The following is a 23668-nucleotide window of genomic DNA, read 5'->3' on the forward strand; positions in this document are numbered from 1 at the left end:
GGCGGTCGGCCGGCCCGGCGGCGTACCTGGCGCGGCGGGGCTCCCGGCTCCGGGCGACGGCGACGGCGACTCCGGTGACGGCCCCGGCTCCCGGCGCAGCTAGGCGCCCTTGCTGCCCGCCATCCCGTGGTCGCTGCTCCCCTTCGCCACCCGCAACCGCCTCACACTTTTTGCCCGCCTTTCCTTTTTTTGGTAGAAAACCGCTCCCCGGGCCGAGAGCTCGGCGCGCCAACTCCTCCGCCCTCCCGCGGCCGGGCTCCCGCAGCCCCCGGAAAAGCCAGCTTTCCTCCTGCCGAGCTCCCCGCTTTTTAATAAAATCCAGGTAGCGCCGGTTTAAAGAATCCCAAATCTCCATATACAGCGCGGGATTGGAAAAGGTACATTACACAACCCCCCTTTCAAGTTCCTCTCGCTGGATCTAAAAAAAAAAAAAAAAAAAAAACCAGCGTGGGGGGGAAGGGGCGGCTGGGGGAGGGGAGCACTCTCCGGCGAAGAAACACGCATTGTTCCCGGGTGCCCGCCTCCCCCCAGGCCGGCCCTCGGCCGCCAACCATTGGCCAAGCGCGCCGCCAATCAAGTGCATGTAAACACCTTGGCCCTCAGCCATTCCTATAAAACCAATTACGGACCAAGGGGCTCCAGCAGTTTCCAGGCTCCCCTCCGCGGGGCTGAATGATCAAAACTGGTGGTGAGAATTTTTCCCGGCCGTTTCTAGGCAGCCCTCCCCCTCCACCGTTCGGACCCCCCCTTCCTCCTCCTCCCTTTTTCCTTCCCCCACCCCCCAGCGTCTGGGCTGAGTGATCAAAATAGAGGAAGATGGTTGTCGCCGCAATCCAGGGCTTTGCAAGGCGCGGTTTAATGGGCCGCCTGTCAGCTTCCTGCTCGCAGGAGGAGGTGACAAGCCAAGCGAGCCGGGAAGGGCTTGGGGCCTGGCGGGCTGCACCCCGTGCCCGGGCCCCAGGCCCCCCACCTCCCGTGGGGCGCGCCTTCTAGAACGCGCGGTGGAGACGCCAAAACAGACAAGGGCTGCTTTTTCCCTCCTCCCCACCCCCCCGCCTTAAAACAAAGCAGCGATTCATTCCCTCTCCCCCAGCAGCGCGGTTGGGTGGGACGGGCAGGCGAGAAGGCCGTTTTCCTAGCCCTGGTCTGCGGGTTCCTCCCTGAAACGCGGTGTCAGATGGTTACTGATTAATATTTTGGAGAGGCCTCGGCGGCGGGCAGCGGGTGAGTCTCTAATCTTCTAAAAGGGGTTCCTATAGAAACGCGGGCCAGGGTGCGCCCCTCACCCCGCCCGCCCCGGCCGGGGCTGCGGCGCTTTGCACTCCGCGCCCCTCCCCAAAGGCTCTCTTCGCGTGGGCGCTCCCCTCCCTTTCTCTACCCCCAAAAAAAATCAGAGCAGGAAAAAGGATTAGATCGGCTGAGCGCGAACTGACTCCCTCTCGATTCTGACATTTCAGCCTATTAGCATTTCTCCACGGGGCCTTCTGAAACCTATTAAAGTGTAATATTAAAAACCTCTTGGCTGGGGGCCTCTCTCGCCTTCCATCCGCCGCTCCCCCTCCAGGGAGGGCGAGACCGGGAAAAAAAAAATCTGTTGAGCTCAGAGGAAGCAGCAGCCAAGCCCAAAAAGTGCTTGGCTGGCTGCAGTGGCCAGAGGGGGAGGGGAGCCCCAAACCCCCAGACTTTGTACTTTTATTTTGCGCTTTCAGCAAAATCCTTTCTGGGTTGAGTCGCCGGGAGCTGCCCGCAGCAACCTACTTGGCTGTGAGCGCGAAGAGTGCGGACGCGGTCGGAAGGGCAGTCCTGGGGGCCGGCACACGCTCTCCGCAGCCCGGCAAGGACCCGTGCCCGGCTAGGCATTACGTACCCTCAAAAGGAAGCTTGGAGGGACAGAAATCCTTGCCGATCCTGCCTCGGAGAGCAACCGCGGTGATTAGATTTTAATTAAAACAAGAGAAGCCCGCTCTTTCGCCCCGAGCTGCGGACTCAGCGTTTTTGCATCGCTCGTTCTATTTTTTTTAATCCATTTTTAAGGCAACTTTTCTGGAGGGGGGAAATGAGCTAGTTAGCGCCCATTCGTTCTATTTTCTTTTCTCCACTTTTAGAAGAAGGGGGGTAAGCTTCGAGAGCGAACTGGGGGTGTCCAATTTAATTCCAGTATAAATTTGAGGAAAAAAGTTCAGCCTCTTGAGGGCAGTTTCAAGTTGCCCTTCCTGGAGCCTCCTGCGCTGGTTTCTAGGCTGCCCTCTTTAGGAAGCTGGAGCTCCGCGTGGGGGAGGGAGGGGTGAGAAGGAAAGAAAGGAACGAAAATAGCCGGAGCCGAGGGGAACGAGCGGCGGTGCAGGGCGCGCAGGTCTCAGTGGCTGCCGGGGCGGCGGGAGGCTCCCAGTGCAGCCCCGGGACGGCCAGGAGCAAAGACGGAGAGGAGAGGGGGGTTAGAGAAAGGAGGTATTGTGTCTCTGTGCCTTGGGGGAGGAGGGGGTGACTGCAGAAGAGAAATAAATGCAATTGAGCTGCAAGGGGCTGCTGCAGACCAAGGCAAGGGAAGGGGCCGTGCGTCAGGGCACAGCCCGGGTGGGCGCCGAGCGTTCTCAAGTCTTATGCAGAGGCTTTTGTGGGTTCCTAGTAAACCCTCCCACGCCCAAGCCCCCAACGCTCAACATTCAGACCCCGGACCCTGGTCCCCCCACTCCATTATCCCCGCGGGGTATCTGGAATGTTTTTCTTTAATACATCTCAAGAAAAAATAGAGGGAGAGAGCTAGCGAGTTGGGGTGGGGAATACAAAAGGCTTGCGGGGTGGAAAAAAAACAAAAGCCTATTTTTATAAATGTTTAATGTTTTCACCCCTGGATGCTCCAAGACGCCGTAATTGTGACGGCGGGGTATCTGTGCCATAAATCATTTAGTTGCTAATAAAAATTCTGCCTGTTTGCCCTGGATTTGCCAATGGCGTTTGTATTTTCCAAGTGTGCGCCTGGTCGGCGTGGCGAACCAAGCCTGCATTTCATTAGGGCCGAGGTTCGGGGCAGGCGAGGTCCCCTCCCCCACCCATATCCCGGGCCTTTGTGGGCCGCAGCCCCCTTGGGCTGCCCTTCCTGCACACACTCGAATCCGCGCGAGTCGCTGCGGGGCCCTCCCGCCAGAGCTTCGCCAGGGTGCAGGGTCTGGGAACACGGAGGTGGTGGCGGCGGCGGCGGCTCCTGGTTCCCTGCTGCGGAGCGGGACTCGCAGTACAGACCTTGCCTGCACCGGTTCTCCGAGCTGCAGCGTGTGTGAGGGCGCGAGGGGGCCACGCCGAGGAGCCGCCCGACCCCAGCGCGCCCTGATCTTTGCTCCCTCCCGGCCCGCGCCCGGTGCCCCGCACTCGCGGGGTAAACAGCGGCCGGGAGCCATCTTGGGGCGGGGGACGGATCCCAAGCCAAGTGGTGGGCGCAGCCCAAGCTCCTTCTAAGACCCCCACCGTTCATCGGGGGCCTTTAGGGCACCCCTGGCCGGGCTTCGGGGTCTGGGGAAGCACCCTCTCCGCTCTGGAAGCCACACAAATGTTAAAACCAGGCCTGGGCGCCCCGCTTAGTGCGGGTAACAGCGTGCAGCCCGCAGTCCTACCGGCTCCGGCCGCCATCTTCTGACCCCCTCCCTCTACATACTTGTGTTTACTCGGCAGGATCCGTGGCCAAAAAGAGTGTGTTGACGCAGTGTGTATGTGTGTGTATTTTGTACTGGCTGGACGGAAAATCGGCGGAAGGGGGGAACCTCCTCGCAACCCCCAACCTCAGTTCCCGGAGAACCTGCCCAACCACAGCTGTAGTCCGCGGCCATCCTGGGCGGCCGGAGCCGAGATCTTTAGAGTGTTCCCAGGCCTCCAGCTCCTCCAGTGGACGCGGCCCGACTGACAAAATTCTTCCCCTTTGTTTTAAAACCAAGGACAGGCCAACCTTGGGCTCAGCTCTCCCCGGCTGCACCTTTGTTGCGCGGGCTCAGCTCCCGCGCCTCGGTCAGTCCTGCCCTATTCAGCACTAAACCCCGCACTTCCCAGAACCCTGGTGTTGCTGGTGACTTGCACACGTTCTCCCCTACTCCTTCCCCAGAAAAGAAACCGGCATCCTTTCCTAGGCAAGGACGCCCGCGCTACCTCCACCGGCCGCCCAGAGCCGCTTTTCCTGGTGGGGACCAAAGTCCCCGCACTCCAGCAGCCTGTCCCCAGGTATTGGCCGGCCTCTGCATCCCGCTCGGGAAACCATGGCCCAGTCTTTAAAGCTCCAGTTTCCAGTTCCAGGTCCTGCAACCAGGGACCTTCTGGCCTGGGTGCTGCTAAAACCCGGAGAAGCCCCGCCCGGGAAAGCCAAGCTAGCCATCCCCTTGCTGCGGCTGGCCTAGTCAGGACTCGGTGCCCAGCTGAGGTTCGGCCAGCCCAGCCAAGATCCGTCCAGACCCGCCAGGAAGACCAAGGACGCGGTGCCAGAGCCCCAAAAGCCGCAGGGACCAGGGCGCACAGCGGGCAGAGCCTGAACCCAAGCTCCAGGACCGGCCCTGTTAGATTCCCGCAGCCCTCGGCTCCGCCTCCGGCCCTGGCCTCTTCCCTCGGCCGGCTCTGGTCTTCCACTCCACTGTTTGGCTTTAAGGGGACGGAGACACTCCATGCACAGAGGGCTGGCTGCGGCCATAAATCTCGGGGCAGGGTCCTCCTTCCCCATTCTCTCTCTCGCGGGTACTCCCAGTCTACCCCACGTCCTGGACAGCACCCAATGCCTTGCCCTATGCTCTCCTTGTCAGGGCCTGGGGGCCCAAGACCGCAGGGAGTCAAGCCAGGCGCTTCCTAGTTCTCCAGAGAGAGGAGGAACAGCCTTGCCCATTCCACTCGTTGCCACCATCTTCCATCCCTGTGGCCACTGGACCCAGACACGTCCTGTGCCTCGGGATAACTGGGGTAGGGGTGCCCAGGCAGGGCACTTACTGTTAGGGAGACTAGGTGCGGCTGGAATGGGCCCGTGTCCACCCGCTTACACCCCAACTCCGGCTCCACCATCGAGGGCACCAGGGTCAGGATCAGAGTGGCTTCTTAGGACTCAGACTGCCACCCCTCTCCGCAGACCCGGCTTTAATCTTGCTCTATGGTTCTGCCCTTGGAGCCCTCTGCGGGCGCACCACGCAGAGAGGGGAACTTTTTTTTGAGCGTCCGAGGACCAAGCAGTGTCGTGGCGGGGGCTCCTCTGGTTCCCCACCCCATACCAGCCCATCTTCTTGCCGGGGGTACCCCGGGCTTTTCGCTGTCTGAGCCCATTTGGCGCCCTCCTCGGCCGCCCGCTCTGGCACAAGGAGGCAGACCGTCAGGAAAGCAGGAATTGGTTGGTACTGGAAGCAGTCTTTCTACCCGGAGCATGAGGCGCAGTGGGTAGGAGGGGGAGCAGCCCCAGAGAGGGTGTATTTGCAACAATAACGCCTAATGTCACCAGCATTGTTTGCGTTTTTGCCAGAGAGGCCGGGAACAAGCCTTGGTGCTGGTGGCCCGCATCAGCCAAGCAGGCGGTGCGTGCGACCGGAGACAACCCCCTCGGGACAACCCCATCTTGCTCGGGACTTCGGGTGGGGACAATCACGGAAGGGGAGGCATTCACCCTTCCTGGGTGCCTCCCGAGAGCGTCACTGTGCCAGTAACACAACTGCAAACTGTGCCGTGGCAGACGCCGGAGGCGGAGGGTTTGGAAACCTCGCTTGGAAATACTGTCACCCAGTGAGCTTCGGCTCCTTCCTAGAATTTCTAGAAGCACACTTGAAGGGACCGAGGCCTTCTAGCCCGGACTAGGAGAATCGGAGCGCTGGCTCTGGCGGCGGCGGCCGCAGCCCAGCCCAGGAGCGGTGAGGTGGCTGAGCCGCATTCCGGCCGTGCCTCCCCCCTGGGCCCCAGCCCCGCGGCGCCCCAGGAAGCGCCTCCGAAAACAAAGCGCTGCGGTTTCAGCCCAAGGTTAAAGTCCACCGCGAGCATCCCCCCGCCCCGCCCCCATCCAAGAGCGATAGTGTTTCTCCAAATAAACCGCCAATAAATCAGCACTCGGGGCCGCCTGCTGAGGAGCTTTGCTGACCTTGGGGAATGGATTTCCTGCTCGACCCTTCAGAGGACAGGCGTGGGGAGGGGGACACAGTGCCAGCCGTGCCCTCCTCCAGAGGGAAGCAAAGAGGGCTTGGTCCAAGGCCATTTGTGGGCGTTTGTTGCAGTCCTTGTGTGCCCAGAGGGGATGGGGCTGCCGTGATTATCTGGGGGACTGGCAGTGCCCAGCGGTGGGGGGTGTTACTTTGGGAGTCGGTTGCTCTGAGGGAAGCTGACCGCGTGTTCACGGAGAGCCTCGGGTGCCTGCACTATTCTAGGCCCTGGAGAAGAGGCACGAGGGACAAACAAGGCCTCTTTGGGGGCCTTCTTTGTCTGGGTGTGCCTGGGTGTGTTCTGCCAGCGAGTTTGTGCGGGTGTGACTAATGGGATTTATGTATGTCAGTGCCAGGGTGACTAATGGAAGGCTTGGCAGCACGTGGGTTTGGGGAGGGGTGTGCCTGCTGGGGGAGGGGCGCTGCACCTAGGTGGGGAGTCAGTGCCCCAGGAGAGGGCCCCCCCATCTCCTGGGGCCCCCCTCTCCTGCTGCTGCGAGTTCCCAGCTTTGTTTGGGCCTCTGAACCCCTTCCTGGCAGGCCTGTGCATGCTGAGAGTTCTGGAGCAAATTCCACTGGCAGCCAGGCCCCCAAGGCGCCCCAGTCCCTGCCTGCTGCTGCCCTGACCCGAGTGGCCCCTGCAAATCCAGCCAGTGCCACCCCCTCCCACCGCAGAAACTTCCCAACTTCCTGTCTTTCAGTCTGAAAATTCCTTTTGATGCAAACCCCTGCTTCGTGCAGGCTTTGACAGCCCTCTGGCTTGGGAACCATGCCGCATCAGGCCCATTTAACAGATGAGAAACCAGAGGCACAGAGAAGAGAAGCAACGTACTCACACAGCTAAGAAGTGGCAGCAGGCACCCTCAGCTAAGCCAGGCAGGGCACTGGGGATACAGATGTAAATGTGGAGCCCCAGCGCCCCAGGGAGCTGCCAGCCTGACCAAGACTAGTTCAGGAAAAAGGTAAGCACCCGAAGGCTCTCACCACCCTACTGCCCACAGTCGCCCTTCCCCGTTAGTCCTCCCTGCCTTCTCCTGGGACCCCTCTCCGGCCTGTAGGGGAGGCAGCAGAGGTCAGAGGTTAACAGGAGTCCCTTTGGCCTGGGCCTGGTGGGGGCAGGGTGAGGTCAAGCTGGCGGGGAGCCCAGCCCGCGTTCCCAGCTGGAAGGCGGCTGCGGTCAGGGCTCAGGAGGGCCAGCGCTCCCGCTCAGGACCGAGAATCTTACTTACATCTCCTCTGGGTCTGCTGGTGTCTGACACACGCCCCAGTCTCTGGGCGTTCCTCTAGGTGTTATTTCTGCTCCTTGCACACGCATTCTGTCCCACACATCTGTGCCCTTGTTATAGACACACTCGCCAAAAGAGGGGGTGACTTCCTAAGGTCACCCGGCCTAGGTGGCACAAGCCAGCCAGACGTTTCTGCCCAGCTCCCCGCCTTCCCCGCGCCCAGCTGCTGCTCTGCGGCCCGTGGTGGCATCTCCCGAGGGAGGGGATAGCTGGCTCCAACCCTTCTTCCCAGGTCTCCTGGGATCCTCCCTCCCCTACAGTCTCCCAGAATGTCTCTCTCTCTGTCTCTCCGTCTCTCTCACATCTCACACACCCACACACAGCACACTCACACACTCACACAGGAGCCTCCCACTCGCTTCACCTCCCTCCCACCCTTTTTCTTTTTTTTAATCCTTCTTTGGCATTTTCTTTCAAGCAGAAAATAAAAACATTTCCCATGGCTACAGCTTTGAAAGCTTCCCTCTCCTTTCTCGCCCCTACCCCCATGTCAGTCCCTTTCCAGAGTCAGCATAAAGTCAAACACAAACCCCCACAGATCAAACCCGACGGCCCCCCCCACCCCTCCGCTTTCACTGCGTGTCTCGGTCTGTCTCCACCCTGAAGAGGAGCCCCCCAACACACACAACACAGGCTCACGTGCACGCACGTACTTTGTGGCCACAGGGAGTCTCTTAAGAACCTTCTAGAGCTGCCCATACTAGTAAGACCTACTTACTCGTCTCCTGCTGGAAATATGTGGGTTCTTCCCCACTCTCCCCTGTCCAGCCCTGCTCACCTGGCCCAGGCCCTGTGGGCTTTCCTCCAGGAGGCCATCTGTTGTGTGCTGAATACCCCCAAAATTCATATGTTCACATCCTGACCCCCAGTACCTCCAAGTGTGACATTATTTGGAAATAGGGTCATTGTACCTGTAATTAGTGAAGATGAGGCCACAGTGGAGTCAGGTGGGCCCCTAGTCCTGTATGACTGGTGTTCTTATAAAAACAGGACACAGGCAGAGGCCTGGAACAGCCCACAGAAGGAACCACCATGGCCAGCACCTTGATCTTGGGCTACCAACCTTCAGAACCGAGTGATAATAAATTTCTGTTGTTTAAGCCACCCAATCTGTGACCCTTTGTTACAGCAGCCTGAGCAAACTAATACACCACCCCAAATTTAAGGGTGGGAAACACAGAGGAGCAGAAGCGGGACAGCATCTAGAGGGGAGGACTCAGCACAGCCCAGCCGGTAATCCCCAAGGGCTCAGATCTGCTGTTGTTCATGGGAAACTTGTGTATCAGTCAGAATGAGCTAGGTTATGTGGCAGTGACAAAAATCCCCAACATCTCAGTAGCTTAACACAAGACAAAAATCCATCCTCCCCGTCACATTGCTCTGAGCCTGCGCAACCCCCCAGGGCAGCTGATTGCCATGTGGCAACTCAGCATCCCAAGCCACTTAGATTTCCCAAGTTGTCCACCCCCCTGTGAGGCCATCATTGCACAGAGGATTTTTACTGCCAGAGCATTTCTCCTTCCTTGCATTTATCCACTTGTGTTTGTTTAACAAATACAGGCTCTGTGCTAGGCCCTAATGATAAAGTGGTAAATACATTGGACCAGAGTCCTGTCCTCACAGAGCTTACAGTCCGGTGAGAGGGACAGTTGGTTCACAGAGAACTCTTAAGTGTAGTGAGCCAAGGAGAAGGCCTGGGAGCAGTGGAAGGGGCTGGACCATAGTCTAAACCTGGAAAGAGATGTTTTAAGTGGCTGGTATGCAACTGTATTAAATAAAAGAAATACTAAGTCCCACAAGTAGGAAGCTCAGAAGTATAGCACCTTCAGGTATGGCTAGATCAAGGACATATACCACCCTCCTCCCTCTCAATTTTAGTTCCCTTTCCACTGGCCCCATTCTCTCCTACAAACATCAGTTTCCTACGTGTTATAGGATATGACCAGCCTCACATTTGCAGCAAGAAAGAGGCAATTCCCCAAAGGTTTATCAGGAGAGAAGGTAGTCAAAGAAATAATGCTGGATGGAAACATACTGCCAATAAACTCTTTACCCATCACACTCTTCTCCAAGGGCAAGATCTAATCAGACCTGAGGAACGACTAATGGGTGAGATTCATCACACGGCCTTGCCCAAGAGGCAGAACTTCATCACAGGGCTTGTACTGGCCACAAAGCTGGTGGCTTCTCCAGCTGCTTCCCCACCCTCCTCTCCCCCTCCTTCTCTTTCTCCTTCTCTCATGTTCTCGCCCTGTGTCTCTCAGCATCCTGCCCAAACCAGCACACCAGGTTACAATTCCAACTCCAGATGATCAAATGCCATGCTGTGTGGCGTAAGGCCGAGTGGCTGTCATGACACGTATTCTCTGAGGATGGTCATGCAATGTGTCCCTTCTACATTGTGACCTTGACATTCCTCCCAGGGGAGGTGGGACCGTATGTCTCTAACCAGACACATGAAATGACACCAAGACTGCCAAGGCAAGATCAGGAAAGGAGATGAAATGCCAGCCTTTCCAGGCTGGAGTTCGACCTCAGTTCTGCCCATCCCTGGCCAGGCTGCCCTTGCTGGGGTGATACAGCCTGAATGACCGTGGGAGGGAGCAGGAGGGGACTGTGGAGCCAGCCAGCCTGGGTTCACATACTGGTTCTGCCATTTACTTGGTATGTGACGTTTACAAGCCATTTTCCCTCTCTGAGCCTCAGTTTACCCGTCTGTAAAGTGGAGCTGAACATAACCTCCTTTCCTGGGATTAGGTGAGGGTGTGTGTGCCTAAATCAAGTGCACAGATGGTCCCGAGAGAGATGCTTGTTGTTCTGAACACTAGCAGGCCCTCAGGTAGCCAAGGGGTGCCCACCACCTCACTCACTCTACCAGTGAGGGCTGGGTACTAAGCAGGTGCTCAGGAAAGGATGGATTCCCAACTGGCACTGTGTGGGCCATGGTCAGCCCTGTACCCAGCCCACTGCCGCAGCACTTCTGGACCAGGACAGGACTGAAGCCTACTCAGTTGCTTTCCTGGGGCCACCATGACAATGGCCACAACTGGGTGGCTGTGGACAACAGAAATTGATTCTCTCAGTTTTGGAGGCCAGAAGTTCAAAATCAAGGTGTCAGCAGGGTTGGTTCCTTCCAGGGGTCTGTGATGGAGAAACTGCTCCAGGCCTCTCTCCCTGCTCCTGGTGGCTGCCAGCATTCTTGGCATTCCTGGGCTGGAAGTTGCATCGACCCGTTCTCTGCCTCCATCATCACACATCTCCCTTCTGTGTCTGTGTCTGCACATAGCATTCTCTTCCCCGTGTGGGTCTGTCTCTGTGTCCTCTTATAAGGACAGCAGTCATGTTGGATTAAAGGCCCATCTGACTCCAGTGTGATCGCGTCCTAACTAATTACATCTGCAATGATCCTCTTTCTCAATAAGGCCACATACTGAGGTCTCAGAGGTCAGGACTTCAGTATATCTTTGTAGGGCTCACAATTCAACCCACGACCCTGACCTTGGGTCCTTGGCCCTTTGCTTCATTCCAGGGCCAGGACATAACTCGAAGAAGGACTGGGGTCTTCCAGGCAGCTGCGATGCAGAAGGGGAGACTTAGGTCTTGGGGTGTAAGGGCAGTGCTGGGGGTGACCTAAATCCCCTTGGCCCATGTTCCCTGACCACAGGGCCCTTTCTGAGCCCCTGTTGGCTTCTTGGGGGTGGAGATGGTGTGGCTGGAGTAAGGTCTCTCTTACAAGGGCACTCATCCCATTCACGAGGGTGCCGCTGTCATGATTTAATCACCTCCCAAAGGATCCCACCACCTAACAGCATCACCTTTGGGGGTTAGGATCTCAACATATTTGAGGGCCCACAGACATTCAGTCCATAATACAGCCCCTACCAGAAGCCCTTTGCTTTATTATCACTCTCCTCCCCCATACCCAGCCCAGTAGATCTCTGTGAATGTCCATTCAATGAATGAATGAAATATCATTTTGGTAGGGTTTTCAGGGATGAATAGAAGTTTGCCAGGCAGGGAAGGCAGAGACAGGCATTCCAGGCTGAAAGAACAGCCTATGCTAAAGTCTAGAGGGCCCCCAGCAGGATCTCCTGGCTCACAGGTAGCATGCTGGGCCTGGTGGAGGGGAGAGAGCCAGTCAAGGCCTCCCATCCCAGGCGACTGGGCACCCTGGGTCAGCACAGGCGACAGTAGCTGTGGGCTGCCCATTGTGGCCCTGCTGACCTCCTACCCCCTGAGCTGGGGCTCATCCTTGGGGAACAGGGCCCTACCCTCCTCGGCCTCCAGGAACCCAGCTCAGATGATTTTAGGCATCTCTTTTCCCCTTCATGCCTGGATGGGTTGAGTGGTATTTATTCAAACTTTCATTTTATTGGTGTTGTGTTGAAAGCATAGGAATTATTCATGGCTGGTTTCGGTTCTCTTCTGACAACAACCGCATCTTCTTCGTACATAAGGTGCAAATTATGTGTCAGCTCAACTCACGTCCGTCGGAGGCTGCCCCTGAGCGTCAAGTGACGGAGGCTCGGAATGCTCTGGAAGCCAAGTCTCGCTGGAGGCAGCAGGGACCTCAGTGGGTCATGGTCCCACAAGTTGCTAGGGCTGGGGGCTGGGGGTGGGATACCAGGGGGGGTCTCCTTTGCTCACATGTCTGCTGGTGGGTGCTGGCCACCAGCTGGGACCTCCGCCAGAGCTGTGGGGGAACCCCTACGTGGCCTGTCCATGTGGTGGGCCACGTGGCGGTGTCAGGCATTCTCCCAGAGTGGCTCCAGGTTCCAAAAGCAAGCATCTCTGAGAACAGACCTTTTCTGACGACCGAGCCTTGTGTGATGGGCTGAGTTGTGTCCTCAAAATTTCCTAAGTGGAAGACCTAACCCCCAGGACCTGAGAATGCAATCTTATTTGTAAGTAGGTTCATTGCAGATGTAAATAGTTCAGATGAGTCCAGCCAGAAGACTCTCTGAGCCCCTAATCCAGTAAGACTGGCATTCGTACAAAACTGAGACATTTGGACACAAACACACACCAAAGGAGAAGGTAGAGATGAAGGCAAAGATCAGAATGATGCTCCTGTCAGCATCAAAAAACAGCTTCCTTCCTCCATGGTCTTCTAGAATCTTGCCATGTCTCCAGTCAAGACACAAGGTCTGTGCCCCCTCCTCTTGAATCTGAGTTTGTGACTTGCTTGTACCCAACAGATTGTGGCAGAAGTAACAATGAGTAACTTCAATGGCAGCTGCTGCCTTGTTCATTGGTACACTGCCTGTGGTGCCCTAAGTTCTTACACGGACTCCATGTAAGACATCCCACACCCTGTGGCCACCACGTTGTGAGGAAGCCCAGGCCACACAGGGAGACCACGAGGAGGCATTCGAGCCGATGGCTCCAGGCGTGGCCCCCGCCCACTGCCATCACCAGCCACCAGACAGATGCCTCCTGACGACTCGCATAGCCCCGTCCTCTGAGTCTTCTCAGCTGAGACCCCAGTTATCATGGACCAGAAACAGGCCATCTCCACTGGGCCCGTCCCAGATCCTCAGCCCAGGGAATCCATGGGCGGAATGAAATGGTGTTTACGGCACTAGGGCTGGGGTCAGCTGCGTTGTGGCAGTATAAATTCAGTAGGTGCCCCCTAAAGCTGAGTCCCTCTCACCTGCCTCCTCTAGCACCTTCTCTTCTCCTGTCCCTCCCTCCCCGTGAGTCCCAGGCACTCCTCCTCCGAGCAGCTCTGTTGCCACACCTGCACCAATGCGGGAAGTTCAGGCCGCACCCCCACGACTGCTCTCCAGGGCTCACAGCTCCCTGATGGAGCCGGCCAGTGCCCCCAGGACAGGGATGAGGGGACAGGTAGAGATGGCGCTCCCCTCCATGCCTGGGGCCCATCCAGAGCAGGTCAGAGCCCCTGCATCAGCATCGATGGCCTCTACCTGCTGCCCAGCACCCTGTTCCCCAGCCTTGTCAACACCAAGTGCTTCCTAGGACAGCCAGTAGGACCTGGGACTCCACCTCCGGGTTTAAGGAGATGTGCCGGAGCTCCAGGCCCTTGCCCAGGCCTGTCTGGTCCTCCGTGAGCTCCAACACCCAGCACCCAGCTCTTGCATGTTTGGATATGGGGATGGTGAGGCTCAAGGGCCAGCTCTCTCGCTAGGAACTAGGACACCAGGCCACTCCCAGTGCCTCCCATCTCCGACCTCTATCCGTCACTCAACAGATAAGCTTTAGAGGGAGGGTACAGCTCAGTGGTAGAGTGTGTGCTTAGCATGCAGGAGGTCCTGGATTCAATCCTCAGTACTGCCATCAAACAAACAAACCAACCTAATTTTCTCCCCTCCAAAAAATAAAAACAAAACCAAACCAGATAATCTTGGACCGTTTGCCTGGCCCTAGGGCTGCTGGAGCTCCTCACCTGTGGGGGAGGGAGACCTGAGGCGCAGAGTCTGTGGCCATGATACAGAGAAGGGCAGCCGGTCTGCAGGGCCTGCGGGGTCTGCGGGGAAAGCCCCAAACACGACCTGGGGTGCTGCCGACAAGGACAGCATCCCAGAGGAGGGGGACGCAGAACGGAGTGTCTTACGCTCTGTTCAGTTTCAACAACGACACCGTACGCACTTGTGTAAAAGCTTCCAGCAGGAGTATAGAGTCAGGGGGCACCGGGGCCCCGTCCTGATCTTTCCCTTGGATACCACACAGTGAGCAGCTTAACCAACAGAAATTTCCTTCTCACAGGCTGGAGGCCAACAGTTCAGGTGTCGGCAGGGCTGGTTCCTTCTGAGGCCTCCCTCTTTGGCTCACAGACGGCCGTCCTCTCCCTGTGTCCTCATGTGGTCCTCCCTCTGTGTGTGTCTGGGTCCTAATCTCCTTTTTTTTTTTTTTTTTTTTTACTGAAGTATAGTTGGTTTACAATCTTGTGTTTCAGTCATACATATATTTTTTGGGGGGTGAGTAGTTAGGTTTATTTATTTTTAGAGGAGGCACTGGGGGTTGAACCCAGGACCTCGTGCATGCTAAGCACGCGTGCTACCGGTTGAGCTATACCCTCCCCCCATACGCATATACATTTCTTTCCATATTCTTTTTCATCGTAGGTTACTATAAGCTATTGAATATAGCTCCCGGTGCTCTGTAGCAGGTAGTTGCTGTTTATCTGTTTTATATACAGTAGTTAGTACCTGCAAATCCTGAGCTCCCAGTTTACCCCTCCACCCCCATTTCCCTAAGCTCTTCTTATAAGGACATCATCCTATTGGATTAGGGTCCACCCTAATGTCCTCATTTTACCTTAATTACCCCTCTAAAGGTCACATCTCCAGGTATAGTCATATTCTGAGGTGCTGCAGGTGAGGATTTCAACAGATCTGCATTTTTGGAGGACACAGCTCAGCCTGCAACAGCCCCTGCACCAAGGTCTGACTGACATTAGCTGGTGGCTGCGGAAAAAGGGCTCCCGGGCGGAGGACCCAGCCCGGGCAAAGGTCCCGAGGCTTGGCCAGGCTTCGCCTGATCATCGTCTCACCTGCTGCTCAGACTTACCTCTCTTGGCCCAGACTGAAGAGCGAGGAACCGGGCGATTCTCGAGGGAAGTGACTGGGCAGAAGAAAACATCTGTGGCTGCTGAGGTGAGGCTCCTGAAACACCTACAGTCGGGGAGCAGGTCAGTCACTCCACGGGGACCACAGGGTAGAGGGCCGTGGGCACCTCAGCAACCTCCTGGGTTAATGAGCATCTCCCCCAAATTCACATCTGCGGAACCTCAGAATTGTCCCTATTTGGGCAATAGGGTCTTTGTGGATGTCATGAAGGTGATTACAATTCAAATGTAGCTCAGATGAGGTCACACTGGGTTTTTAGGGGGGTCCCCATCCAGGGGCTCTTGTTCATATCAGAACTGGGAGACTTGGACACAGACACACACGGAGAAGGATGCTGGGCCACGCAGCTACAGGATCAGGAGCTCCAGCCACCGGAAGCTGGGAAAGAGGCCGGGAATGGGTGTCCCCCTCCCCCCTGAGGCTTCAGAGAGAGCACTCTGTTCAATTTCTTGACTGTCAGGACTTCTGGCCTCTGCAGTTGTGAGAGAATAAACATCTGTTTTGAGCCACGCACTTTGTGATAATTTGGGCAGCCACAGGAAACTGGTATAGCACGATTCCAGCTGGATCAGCCTCCCTGGACCCACTCTTCCCGGCTCCTCCAGCCTCATCCGCCAGTCTGTCTCCCTGGAGGAGCTTGGAGTCTGGCTGAGAAGGGAGGCAGGGACCCAGCCCACCAAAGAATGGGGGCCAGTACGGATGGCCGTCAACACATTGCAGGGGTTCTCTGTGGCTACTGACAGTTTTCAAGCATCCCACATCCAAAGGTGGAATCTGAGGCCCCTCCCTGTGAGCCAGTGCAGGCCCACGACTGCTTTGACCAATCGAGTAGGGCGCAAGTGTTGCATATGCTGTCCGAGGCTGGGTCACCAGAGGCCACACCGCTTCTGCCTGGCTGTCCTTGCACCAGGGGCAGGTCAGTCGCTGGGTGAGGCGTCCCAGGAGCCTGGGGCCACCATGTTGCAAGGAAGCACTGGCCGCATGGAGAGGCCATGGCCTCAGCTGAGCGCCCTGCCTACTGCCAGCAGGCCTTCCTGGATCCAGGCCCACCGAACTCTCAGATGCCTGCAGCGCCCGGGTCATCCGACTGTTACTGCCCGAGAGACCCCAGGCCGGGAACTGCCCAGCTGAGCACCTCCCTGATTTCCTGTGAAATCCTGAGCTAAATACAGATGGTGCCGAGAGTTACGTTTTGTACCAGTTTGTGGCGCAGTGATCGTAACCAGCGTGGCCGCCAGGCCCAGTGAGGGATGATGCTTGAAATGGGGTGGAGGGTGGCCAGGCAGGCCAAGCACCTTTCACCCACCCCCTAACTGGACGAATCCACACCAGTCTGACCAGCCAACATCCTGGAGAGGCTGACACTGTTGTCAAGTGGGGGTCGGGAGGTCTCATGGGCCACAGCAGCTGCTGCTCCCGGGAGAGGCCCCCCTACCCTATCCACAGTGGGAGCCAGGCAAGCGTGGGGAAGTAGCCACCCCAGGCTGGCTACAGCCCACCGCTGCCACACCGACACCTGCCCAACCCCACAGAATCTCAGACGCAGGGTGGAGGGGCCAAGACAGGCTGGCCAGGGGCCCTGGCTTAAAATAGCAGCCAGCAGTCCTTTATTTTGTCTGCAAGGCAGCCCTGCCTCTTCTCGGGCTGCTTTGATGTCAGTATTTAAACATCACGCGGAAAACCTGAGCCTCCCCAGAGCACAGCAGAGACCCACATGCACACACATTGCGCACGCCCACCCACCTGCTTCCCCGAGAAGCCCGTGGACGTCATTCCAGAGCAGCGCCCCCGCGCCCAACCCCACCTCCACATCTGGGTCCGCTCCCAGGGGCTGCCACGACTTATTCCTACACACTGGGCAGCTTCAAACGACTGAGACGCCCTCTCTCACAGTCTGGAGGCAGGAGTCGGAGATCAAGGTGTCAGCAGGGCCTGCTCCCTCGGAAACCTGCGGGGGGTCCGTCCTTGCCTCTCTGCCCCGCCAGCCCCTGCTTGTGGGGGCGGCGGGTGCCCCTTGGTGCTCCTGGGCTGACAGTTGCGTGACTCCAATCTCAGCCTCTCTCACCCCAGGTTTCTGCCTCTTCCTCTTCTTATAAGGACACCAGGCACATTGAATTAGGGCCCACCCATGACCTCATCTTAACTTGATTATCTCTGCAGAGACCCTCTTCCCAAATAAGGTCATGTTCACTGGTAACAGGGCAGGGGTGAGGACTGCGACATATCTTTTGAGGGGGAACATAATTCAACCCACAAAAATATTCTCCAGATGGTTCTGAGTTTAGGCTTCTCCGCCTCTGTGGGCACCTCCTCTGGCCTCCCCCAGCCCCTTGCTGCCCCCTCCCAGCCTGGTCCCCTGCCCAACTGTGGCTCTCTTGAGGTAGTGATGGCCATATTCCTCTCTGCCTCCCAGGTGCCACCCGGTACCCGGCGGGGGCAGAGCTCCCAGGCACACAGGTGGGTGCGGCTGCCCCATGCAGGAAAGACCACACTCGCTCCTGCACCAGATGACCCCCAGCCTCTGCCCGTGACAACAGGCAGCCCGTGGGATCCAAGCAAACCAATGATTCAGTTTTTACAATATTCCTGAGCCAGGTTGTGGAGAGCCGCTGGCCCGAGCCCCCTCAACCTGCCACCACCTTGGCCCTTCCTGGGACCCCCAAACTTCCTGATAGCAGAAGGATGGACACCTGGCCCAACAGGGGCCCCTGGGACACTCACCCAGGCTCTGTCTCCTCTGACTGGCTTCTGCCAGCTGTAAATACTGTGAATGTCACCCTGATCGTCACCCAGACAAGCTAGCCCCAAGCTGGGGGCTGGGTTCCGCCAGGGAGGAGTGGTTCTCGGGATGTGGCCTGAGCCTGTGTCAAAACAGGGTGTGTGTGAGGACAGGCATTTGGGGCCTGTGGCAGGGGCCTCACAGGGGTAACCCCACGGAGGTCATGGCCATTCTGAGCAGATATAGGCAGCTGGTTAAGGAAAAGGAAGGTACCACAGAGGCCAAAGAAGCTTGTCCTTACCTGGAAGGCTCCTCCACGCCCCCACACCCTGTGGGGTGACCATAATGGGGCAACAAGAGGAACTCCTCTAAGGGCTCCCAGAGAGTGAGAAGGTTGTGTGAGACCTGGGGCAAGAGAACCACCCGGGCAGGCCTCTGCCCTCTGAGCTGCCCGTTATCCCTTGGGATGCTTTCAGCTACAAGAAACAGAAAACTTGACTACCAATCACTTACACAAAAAAGGCACTGACGTTCTCACATAACAAGTTAGCTCAGCAGCTCAGTTACCTCAGGCTTTTACGCCATTCTCTTGGCCATTGCTTCGCGATCACGAGTTGGTTGCTGAAGCTCCAGACGTTCAATTCCCCCATCCCCTTATCCTTACCTTTTTGGTGTACTTTGGCCCAGCTGAACTTCCATCAGCCAGCACCAGCCCCTCTGAGGGCCTTCTCAGCACCTAGGGCTTGACTGGGTGGGGATTAACACCCTCCAGGGGCAGCCCTCCACCCTGACCGATGGGAGTTAGCGGGTCAGTGTCCCAGCTCCCTCGTCCTTGGGTGGCAGAGCTTGGAGGTGTGTGCTCTTCGCCGTCTCCCAGGCGGCTTGAGCGCCGGGTGCCCACGGTGCTCACTAACACTCCTTTTATTGGCCCTTCCCCTTGCTGCCTCATTTCCCTACTTAATTCAAATCCTTGTCTCAGGTCTGCCTCTGGGGAACCTGAGCTAAGACTACGGTGTCCAAGACAAGGAGGGAGGAGCAAAACTACTCCTGCCGCTTCTCCCCCTATTCTCGAGGGCAGGAACGCTTCCCCTCGCCCCTGCTCAGCTTTGCCTCGCGTCCCATTGGCCGGAAGTGGATCACGTGGCTGCGCTTACGCCAGTTGCGGGTTAGAGCAGGTGGATTTCACGCCTGTCTCCCTCCATCCGGTCACGGCTCAGCCCCTGGCCTGAGGAATTGCTGTGGCTGCCTTTGGACCATTCAGTCGGCCACAGTCTGCAAGCTGTCCCTGCACAGGCCAGCCAGGTCTGCAGAGGGAGCCCTGGGCCTGTGCTGGAAACCAGCCCTGCCTCTGCTCCCCATGGACCTGGTTTCCTCATCTGCAAAATGGGGCTGAAGATACCGCCTCTCAGAGGTGATGATCTGGAACAGGAAATGTGGCTGAAAGGTGGTGATTCAGGGGAGTGGGGTGACAGGGCCTGGCACTGCCCTAACTTCCTTCTCAGCCCCCCTGCAGGCGGTCCCCCACCCCCCTGTCACTGGGGCTGCAGCAGATGACATTGAATTAAACGTGTGCTTTTAACAACTTCGCTGGTTCTGTCTTTCTTCCGTCTCACCTGCCCAACTTCCTGTCTGAGAGCTTATGGGGCACTGGGGGGCAGTGAGGATTTAAGAGGGTGGCATGAGCCAGGGAGGAGACGGACATACATTGAGCACCTCCTACATGCAGGCTCCGGGAGGCTGTGTCCACGTAGGGCTCAGCAACTCTCATCAGATACCCACCTGGTCCCCTCCAATCCCTGCCAGGCCCAGGGGCTGGTCAGCTCTGAGACGAGGGATGCAGGGGAGCCCCTTGCTAGGCTGCCCAGGCCTAGGTCTGCGTGGCCTCCTCCCAACTCCCCCCCACCCAGAGGAGCAGAACCGGGACCTGAACGTGCTCATTAAAGGTCCAGAATCCTGCGGCTTAAAACACAGCCTCCCAGATCTGAAACCGGGGAATTCAAAGGCCTTCCTCAGCCTGGGAGACAGGCCTCCCGCCGAGGAGCCGGCAGGGGAGGGGGAGGGGGAGGCTGCACTGAAGCAAGAAGGGGTCCCAGGGGTGCTGATGACAGGGCTGGGGCAGGTAGAGGGGCCCGACCAGCTTTGGGGACCACATGGCGTCTCCTCCCCTCCTCCCCTCCCTCTCCTTCTCCTCCTTCTCCCCTCTCAACTAAAAATGCCTTCCAGCTGCTGCCTCATGCCTGAAATTCCACCTCGGCTCCACCCTGGGGCCTGAGGCTCTGGCTCCTCGCTGGGCGTGCAGTGCCCGGGCCAGGACTGCACAGGTCTTGCTTCGCTGATTTGCCTGCAGGTCACCCCACATCTCTGGGCCTCAGGGTCCCGTCTGTCAGGTGGAGGCGAGAAGGAGGACCATCCGGGAGTAAAGGAAGCCCTGAGGTCAGTCCAACTCCCAGCAGGTGTGGCCGGCTCCCACTCCGACAGGGACAGGGAGGACCCCCACATCGCCCGCCCCGGGGCCTGGTCGGCAGGGAAGAGGCACGGGGCGCAAACGTCACATCACGGGGCAGGTGTGGCTGCAGAGGCCTGACCCCAGCCACCTCACCCCGAGGCCTGGAGGGCCTTCCCCCAGCCCAGGAAGGGAGCAGGTCCCACCTGGTGAGAGGGACGACTCTTCCAAGGCCCTGAGGTGTAGTGTCAAGACCAACAGACCAACGTCCCTTCCCCAGATGAGGCCCAGAGCGAGGTGGGGGCTGCTGGAGGTCACCTGGTGGGGTTCAGCCGCAGTCCCAGACCTGTGTACACTCAGCCACCCCTTGGTTCACTGACCAGTCACTGGGAGAAAACAAGGCAGGGCCAGGCTGCCGGCTAAAGGCTGCCTCGGCTGCACCCCCAGGGAGAGCCCCCGGACCCGCACAGGCTGGCCCTTGATTCAAGCTGCCCGAGAAGTAGTGGGAAGGGGACCTTCCAGGGACCTGGCTCTGCCCACAGGCACAGCAGCTGCAGTAACCTAAGGGCAGGCCTCCGAGAAAAATGCAGGGATCTAAGGCACAACTCAGAGACAGAAAGTAGGATGGAGGGCCCCCCAGGCTCTGGGGAGGGGGAGGGGCCGTGGTTTCTGGGGGCCGGAGTTTCAGTTCGGGAAGATGAAACGTTTTGGAGATGGATGGTGGGGATGGTTGCCCAACAATGTAAATATGCTTCATGCCCCTGAACTGTGCGCTTTGTGATGTTTAAAACGGTAAATTTTATGTTACATGTATTTTCTCACAATTTTTTTAAATGTAAAAAAAAGGGGGGGGTAATCTCTAAGAGAGTCTGGGTGGGCACCAACCACGTCCACTGCACGCACTTTGCCTGCCGGCCTCAGTGGTGCTGCAACCCCCACCCCCGCAAGCATCCCAGGACACCCCGCGCCAAGTCTCGTCAGCACCCACGGCCAGCAGCCTGAACACACTTGACCCCGTCAGTGTCTACCCTGTGGCAGCCTCCGGGGGATGGACATAGAGCCAGTTTTGCTGCCCCGACCCCGTCTTTGTCCCCTGGACCCTCCAGGAGCACAGACTGACCCGCACCCCTGGCCTGGTTCCACAGGGTGGAGATGGAGGGGGGCGTGCTTAGCTTCTGCAGGAATCCTGCTGCCTGGAGAGGGCGGCCTGGGGAGTTTAATTTGGTTTTCTTTCCTCCTGGAATCACGTTGTCCCTGGAGACCTAATCCCTTCTGGGGCTTTAAAAGCATCCAACTTGCCGAGGAAAAGGCCAGCTCCTGGCCCGAGGCAATGCCAACTTCCCATTCTAATTGGGACCATTTTTATCTTTGAAGGGAGGCTCCCAAAAGTTCCCAGTGTCTCCCGCTGTCGTGCCCACAGGAACGGGGGACATGTGCCTGGCCTGCGCCTGGAGTGCCCAGGTCTCCTGAGCCCTGCGCCCCGCCATCCCCACCAGCCGCCTGTCCCGCAGGCGGGGCGTGGGGCGCCCTCGGCCCCGGCAGGCCAGCACCCACGATGCACTCCCTGCTGGAGGGCTGCTGGGCAGACGGGGGCCGCTCCTTCCGCCCGGGCCCAGCCCTTCACACCTGAAGCGCTGCTCACCGCCGATGTGCGAACCCCAACCCCAGGCCCCCGCCCGAGGCCGGTCTACCCGTCCAGTTGGCCAGCACTGTCCCACTTCTACCCCTGAAAATCTCGAGTCCAGGCAACGTCGCTTCCTGGGCCACCCGCCAGGTGGTGTAGCAGGTTGAGTGGTGTCCCCCCAAAAGATAATGCCCACCTCAGAATATGCCCTTATTTGGAAATAAGGTCTTTGCAGATATAATTAAAGTAAGGATCCCAAGATGAGATCACCTCGGATTAGGGCTGGACTTAAATTCAATGCCAAGTGTCTTTGTAAGATACAGGAAACACACACACACACACACACACACACACACACACACACGGGTGTGTGAAGACAGGCAGAGGTTGGAGTGACATATCCAGAGGATTGCCAGCTACCACCAAAGCTGGGAAGAGGCTTGGAGCAAGATTCTCCGTCGAGCCTCCGGCAGGAACCAACCCTGCTGACACCTGGATCTCGGACTTCTGGCCTCCACAGTACAAGAGAATACATCTCAGAGGTTTTCAGCCACCTGGTTTGTGGTCATTTGTTACAGCAGCCCCAGGAAGCCCCAGGGGCCCCCCTGTGCACCAGCCAACCCTGTGGGGAGCTAGGGAAGGGATCTCCGCGCTCCCTCCTGCCCCGGCCCGGCCCGAGGGTTACCGGGGGGTGCTGAGCTCCCGCTGCTCAGCCAGAGCTTGGCATGGAATCTGTTTCCCAACAACAGGTTTTAAACTGGGTTTCACTTTTCTCACCCAAGGGAAGAGTCTGGAGGAGAACGCCCAGGTCCTCGGGCTGCAGGGGGTTGGGGGGCGAGGGAGACCTGGGGGTCTGTTGAGGGGTTGTGCCCCCTTTCCTAGCATTGTCTGTCCTGATTTTCCTCTAATGAGCCGGGTGGGCAATGGCCTCTGAAAGTGGGTTCCCGTCCCCCAGGGCACTCTGAGATTGGGGTTGGGGCAGGGATGGGGCAGAGGGTAGAGAAAAGAGGTGGCAGGTTTCCCAGGGCCTGGTGGGCAAGACTGGAGCCCCTGAGGCTAGGCCTTTCCCAGGTCCCCACCTCCACCCCAACCTTCCTACTGGGCCCCTTTCCCCATCCGGGGTTGGGCCCGGAGGGGCAGGCAGTGGCCTGCCCCAGGAGCTACCCTGGCCCTACACCCCAGCCCCTCAGAAGGTCCTCTGGGAATGGGTCACTGGGGCCCCATCTCCTTGGCAGTTTCCAAAAACAAAATACCTTTCAAAAGCACCGGCTCCACTCTGCCTGCCCCTCTAGGACATTCCCGGGGGGCTGATGGCCATGCTCTGGCCCCTCCACTTTGCTGATGAGGAAACAGCTCAGGGAGGGACAGACAGGGACCACCTGGACCACACAATCCAACACAGCTACCCGACCCCGAAGGCACCCAGCGCCCCTCCATCCAGGCTCAGTTCATTGGTTCTGCAGCTCCCAGCGTTCTCTGCCTGCCAGCAGGTCTGGGACTGCTGGTGTCCCCGCAGGTGTCCTTGGGCTGCTCCATCCCCTGCTTCTGTGTATCTTGGCTGCTCACAGCTCACAGCTGCCCCCTTCTCCAAAAATTGCCCTCTGCTGCGGGGACCTGGCTTTCCCATGAGGTTACAGGGCCCTACCCCAACCCCTGAGCCACAGCGGCCTGTAGCCAATGCTGTGGGTTTACTCGTGTCTCCCCCCAGAAAGATACACTGAAGCCCTAACTCCCAGTACCTGTGGACGGGACCTTATGTGGAATTTGGGTGTTTGCAGAACATCAAGATGAGGTCTTTAGGGGTGGGTCCTAATTGCATGAGGCCATTCACGCTCCAGAGTTCCCCAGTGAAGGACACTGGCTCCAG

General features: G+C 58.0%; 1 protein-coding gene and 1 long non-coding RNA gene across 9 annotated transcripts in view; one reads left to right on the forward strand and one right to left on the reverse strand.

The window, feature by feature from the left end:
• Positions 1–14976, reverse strand: part of TNRC18 (trinucleotide repeat containing 18) — a 100318-nt gene extending 85342 nt beyond the window's left edge. For 6 of the 7 annotated variants that reach the window (XM_074345614.1, XM_074345613.1, XM_074345608.1 and 3 more), the window contains exon 1: positions 27–373. The gene's annotated coding sequence lies outside the window, so the exon portion shown is untranslated. Of the gene's footprint in view, positions 1–26; positions 374–14956 lie in introns of those variants that run through there. The other variant, XM_074345606.1, reaches the window with a different exon arrangement.
• Positions 565–2941, forward strand: LOC105077485 (uncharacterized). Of its 2 annotated transcripts, XR_012500231.1 has the most exons (3): positions 565–688; positions 1097–1224; positions 1710–2941. It is a non-coding gene; the product is annotated as an uncharacterized LOC105077485 (long non-coding RNA). The 2 variants fall into 2 exon arrangements; XR_006718857.2 differs by lacking the exon at positions 565–688 and having other exon boundaries at positions 695–1224.
• Positions 14977–23668: the final 8692 nt, after the last annotated feature.

The sequence above is a fragment of the Camelus bactrianus genome, chromosome 18 (assembly GCF_048773025.1).
Source record: "Camelus bactrianus isolate YW-2024 breed Bactrian camel chromosome 18, ASM4877302v1, whole genome shotgun sequence".
NCBI lineage: Eukaryota > Metazoa > Chordata > Mammalia > Artiodactyla > Camelidae > Camelus > Camelus bactrianus.